This window comes from Nuphar pumila, chromosome 6 (genome assembly GCF_984573655.1).
Source record: "Nuphar pumila chromosome 6, dmNupPumi1.hap1.1, whole genome shotgun sequence".
Classification (NCBI taxonomy): domain Eukaryota; kingdom Viridiplantae; phylum Streptophyta; class Magnoliopsida; order Nymphaeales; family Nymphaeaceae; genus Nuphar; species Nuphar pumila.
Genome location: NC_143254.1, coordinates 85,172,535 through 85,178,030, shown reverse-complemented (window position 1 = coordinate 85,178,030; position 5,496 = coordinate 85,172,535). Strand labels below are relative to the sequence as shown.

At 45.3% G+C, this 5,496-nt stretch overlaps 1 pseudogene; it reads right to left on the bottom strand.

The window, feature by feature from the left end:
* Positions 1 to 2,730: 2,730 nt before the first annotated feature.
* On the bottom strand, positions 2,731 to 4,764 carry LOC149835013 (L-type lectin-domain containing receptor kinase IX.1 pseudogene; annotated as a pseudogene).
* Between the last annotated feature and the right edge of the window lie 732 nt (positions 4,765 to 5,496).

Here is a 5,496-nt window from a genome sequence, read left to right as displayed (position 1 = left end):
AACTTTTTATCAAACCCTATCTTCTGATTAAAAATGTGTCCTGTGTTCTTTGCTGCATTTTGGAAGATATGTCACAAACATAGGTGATGATGTGCATATAGCCATACATAAGACACTGCAACTGCAATTGTATGATCACCATATGTAAGTACAACTCCAGGGCGCTTTCCATTCATTGCCTGTGTAAATACTCTGAACAACCACACAAAGGTTTTCTTGATCTGGTCATACAAAAAAATGCAGCCTAATATGCAACTCCGTGAGTGATGGTTCACTCTGACAAACTACACAAATGGCCACTATTCTATATTAATCTTCACTGTCGTATAAAAAATAAGCACATCATTGAAGCATTTGTAATCCACTCTTGACTTTGAATCTGCCCAAAACATATTCACAACATACCCATCTTCATCCAGTTGCATTGCACTAAAGAAACCAGGGTCAATGTTTGATTTTTTTTGTAGGTAATCAACCAAAGAACATATTCCTCTATTCTTCATGTTTTCTGACATCTTTCTTCTTAAGTGGTTTCTTAGATCCATAGGTGTGAATGGTACATTCTCGCGACCACCATTTACGTGCGCACAAAAATTGTATATCTTCCTTGGTGTAATGCCGCCGGTATCAGCTATTTCATCAATTGCAGCATGCACTTCAGTTACTTTGCGATGTGACCTTAACATAGGAGTTATAAATGAATCGGCTAATTCATGGTTATGATCATTGATTAAAGTACGAACTACATATTTCTCATTCGAAAGTCTTCTTCTTAACACCGTTTTCGCTGGACAACTGCATCTTGAATCTGGCTTGCTCCTTGTTGGATTTCCACTTGACTTCTTCCAACCTTGCTTAGAATAAACATATGCCTTTCTCACCACGACACCTTATGCATTTTTTGCCCAAGAATACCTTCTAACACTGAAGCCAAGTTTTAAGGCATAATCATTGTAAAATTTGTATGCAACTTCCTTATTATTAAACTGCATTCCCTATACGGGAACAGAGTCAAGTGTACTATCATGTAGACTTGAGGTGCCTGCACCTTTGTCAAGTGCACTGTCATGATCATCTACCTCATTATCGAACTGCATTTCGTCTGCTGGAATATTCAAGTCAAGAGTGAATCTAATGCCTACACCCTTCTTATCATATGCATCATTAGTGCACATATTCAATTCTTCAGGTGTGTCGATAATAGGATGTTAGTTGCTCAATGACTTCCCATTGATTGAGATACGCCATCTTTACTGCAACTAGTTGATATGCTCAACACTGTCATCTGCAAAATATCAATTTGTGTTAGCAAGTGCATACATTTACTACGATTTATTCAAAATGCATATAACAACGACTACCAATTAGTTAAGCATAATAGCTTACGAATCAATATTTATAAACAACACCATATCTAACAAATAGATACTCGAATACACATAATATCTTACAAATCGTATACAACAATTCAGTATTAATATATTACAAATCGATAGTAACAAACAAAACAATATCTCACAAATCGACAGTAGAAAACACATAATATCTTATAAATCGATATACGGCAATTCAACATAATATATTACAAATCGATATTAACAAACAAAACAATATCTCACAAATCGACAATAGAAAACACATAATATCTTATAAATCGATATACAACAATTCAACATAATATATTACAAATCGATATTAACAAACAAAATAATATCTCACAAATCGTCACTAGAAAATACATAATAGCTTACAAATCGATATACGGCAATTCAACATAATATTACAAATTGATATCAACAAACAAAATAATATTTCACAAATCGACACTAGAAAACACATAATATCTTGCAAATCGATATACGACAATTCAACATAATATATTACAAACAAAACAATATCTCACAAATCGATATACATGTTACTATAACCGCAATTTGTGTTACATTGCATATACTGAGTGAATGAACGATACTGGATGGGGTAGAGGCCCTTGCTCGCATCTATAACCAAGCATTCTTGTGAACAGATCCTAACGTCTTACAAATGTCTTCAAGTTTCCAATCGTTAAAACAATAAAATCTACCTGGAATAACAAAACAATGCCTTAATGACACTCACAACGACATATGTTCTTCAATAATAGCACGATGACATGGAAAGGTATTCACGACGCTTTAATGGCACTTATTGGAATGTTTGTGCTTCATTGCTTTTTTTCATACTGCCTAACGAAAATGAAGAAGAAGAGAAGACTGTAAAAAGAGATGGCCGACAAATCCCTCTTTGACGCCCATCAATGATAGAACCAATTGTTCGATTTATAGTTATCTCCACGAGGTAGGAACAAACCAGGAAAAGTTTTTTATCTAACACAAGGCAAGAACGATAAGGCGGCCATGTGTTGTAGCACAAGCTAAAAACAAAGGCGGAACGTGCAAACCTATACACGAGGAGCTGGAGGATATTTTCGTCCAACGCATATCTATCTTACAGGGGACATTTTCGATAAAAGCATATCTACCTTTTTTATATGTTATTTTATTATAAAGTCATCGCGGGCAACATTGGCATATGAATTATCGTGGATCCCAAGATATTCCTCCTGTACACATAAGAAGAAGCCAATTTTTGTTTAGGAGAGAACACACAAGAGCAAGAGCTCCTCCTTAGGGGGAAGGGTGTGGTGGGACCCACAGTCATGATGGCCGTATTTACAAAAAGAAAAGTAAACTAAGCCCAACCCTCATCATCAAGTTTTCCCCCCTCTGTCCTGTATGACTGCAAAAGCGACGCCGCCGACGATGACTCAGTCGTCGTGGTCGTGGTCGTTCCAGTACTGCTGCTGGTTTCGAACCCGAGTTCCATGGTTGGAACCGAGAAGAAGACTGGCTTCGGCATTGTGGGCGGTAGCTTTGGCAGCTCGGACAGGAAGCTCAGCACCCGGAGCGCCTCCCTCATCGTGGGCCTACTCTCGTGGTCTGGGTGCGCGCACCACAGACCCACAACCATCATACGCTCCGCCTCCCTCCGGTCGAACTCAGACCCCAGCCTCTCATCCACAGCTTCTACTAGCGCCTCCGCCCCATAGAGCGTCCACACCCACTCTACCAGCCGGGCCTCCTGCACCCCAATGGGCCGGGTGGGCCTGCGCCCGCATCCAATCTCCAGCAGGACTACTCCGAAGCTGTACACATCGCTCTCGCTGCTGGCCTTGCCCGTGATCACGCACTCCGGCGCCAGGTAGCCCATCGTCCCAGCCACCACCGTCGTCTGCGGGTTGTGTCCGTGGTCCACCAGCCGCGCCAGCCCGAAGTCGCCGAGTCGCGCGTTGAAATCCGAGTCGATCATCACGTTGCTGGACTTGATGTCGCGGTGCACCACGCACTGCTCCCACTCCTCGTGCAGGTACTGCACCGCCGAGGCGAGGCCGAGGGCGACCTTCATACGGTGTGCCCAGGACATGACCGGGCCGGCCTTGGGCCCGAAGAGATGCGAGTCCAGGCTCCCTCCTTTCATGTACTCGTAGACGAGCAGGAACTCGTCCCGCTCGTGGCACCACCCGATCAGCCTCACGAGGTTACGGTGACGCAGCCGGCTGATCACCGTCACCTCAGAAACGTACTCCTTCTTTCCCTGGCTCGACCTGTCTTTCGAGAACCGCTTAACTGCGACTGCCTCGCCGGTGTCGCCCAGAACACCCCGGTAGACCCCGCCGAACCCACCTTGCCCCAGCTTCCCCTCTTCGCTGAAGTCTTTGGTTGCCTCTGCAAGCTCCCTGTACCTAAATCTCCTCGGCCCCGTCTCAAAATCCATCGTCACGTTGACACCGTCGTCTTCTACTCCACCCTCCTCCTCCTCCTCCTCCTTTTTCTTATTTTTCCTTCGACGAATAACAACCAGGGTCGTCGCTAAAGCTCCGAGAAGTATGACAGCCAAACAAGTCACTAGCACAACGAGCCTCTTGTGGTCAGCACCAGCAGAGAGATGATCCTGAATAGGAGCAGCGGCAGGGGTAGGGAGGGTCGACGTGAAATTCCACGTCGAGATCGTGTGGAGCTCGGTGGACAGCCCAGTCGCTCCTGAGAAGCCCACGACAACTTGCTCCGGGAGGACCGTGGTGAGGTTGATGGGTAGGGAGAGGTTCGATTCCTTGGAGCCGTTCCAGTATGTCAAGCGCGCGAAAAGCGTCCCGGTTGTGGAGTTGTACCAGACCCGCGCATCACCTTCCAATTTTCGGGCGCTGTCCCAACTCCAATTGGTGTAAACGGTGGAGTTCAAGGAGTTGACGTTGATCCCCATGTGGTTTCCGCTGGGATCATACCAGTTTTGGAAGGTATCCAACTCGACGGCTACGATTTGGCTGGTGGGGGAACCGTTTGTGGTCTCATTGAAGAGGCCGAGATGTCCGCCCGAGGAGTTTACGGGAAGGGTCGAGCCCACGGGGGCGAGGAAGAAGGCGAGACCGTCGCCGTTGTTCGGATCGTTGAGGCCATTGATGATGAAGGTGAAGTGGGTGGTGAAGTCGGCAACGAATCCCGAGGCCTTGTCGTAGAGCCTGATGGGATTGTTGTAGATGGCCCGGCCATGACTACTCTTGCGGTCGCTGTTCGCCTGGTTGATGGTGAGCTCGATGCCGTCTCGAGCTTCGCTGGCGTTACCTTCGTAGGTTATATTGGGGGTGTTAAATCGGTAGGTAAAATTGAAGGTGCTGGCACTTGAGGAAGGGATCAAGGCCAGGAGAAGGAAGATGAGGAGGTGAGACATTGTAGAGAGAGATTCTTTCAAAAAGGGGAGAGGAGAGGATCCATATAAAATGTGGCCCTCTTCAATTTGAAGGACTAAGTCTTGTCCTTGTGGAGAATGTAAACACGCGGTATAAAAAAATCTTTACCTAGTCTTTGGAGAAAATTCTCAGTAGAGCACGTCTCCATCAAAGACTAAACTAAAGCATGTAGTGGTAGTCTTAGGTCACACTTGGCGCCCTTTCTGAACCCAGGTTTTCTAGATGAGAAAGCATTTGGAAGCGTTAAATAAAAAGCCTTCCAACCTAGAAGCCCCAAGTGTAAGGCTACATTTCTTGAAGGAGAAAATTGCTTCTTCCATTAGGAAGGAGCGAGAGACACGCTTTCGCCATCATCAGGATGGAGCGGAAAGTACTGGCTTGGACATTGTTGTCCAAGCTAAATCCGATAATTACCATATGTCACATATAAGACAGAGTCATTAGGGTTTATCTCACATCACGTTTGGCATCGCAGGTCATTCATCCTCTTCGCCAATCCCTCTCTCATCGACACAACTGTGAGTGGCTGGGTGGGCTTCATTCTTTCTCTTTCTCTCTCCACACCTAACACTCGTTCTGGTTTTCTCATAATCGGAGTCCCAGCAACTTGTGGGTAGTGTGAGAGGAGGCGTTGAGGAAATAGCCCGAACTCTCTAGAGAGCTAGGGTCTCGGCCTCTCAGGGCAGTTTATTTCTTCTACTCCAAAGGTTTTT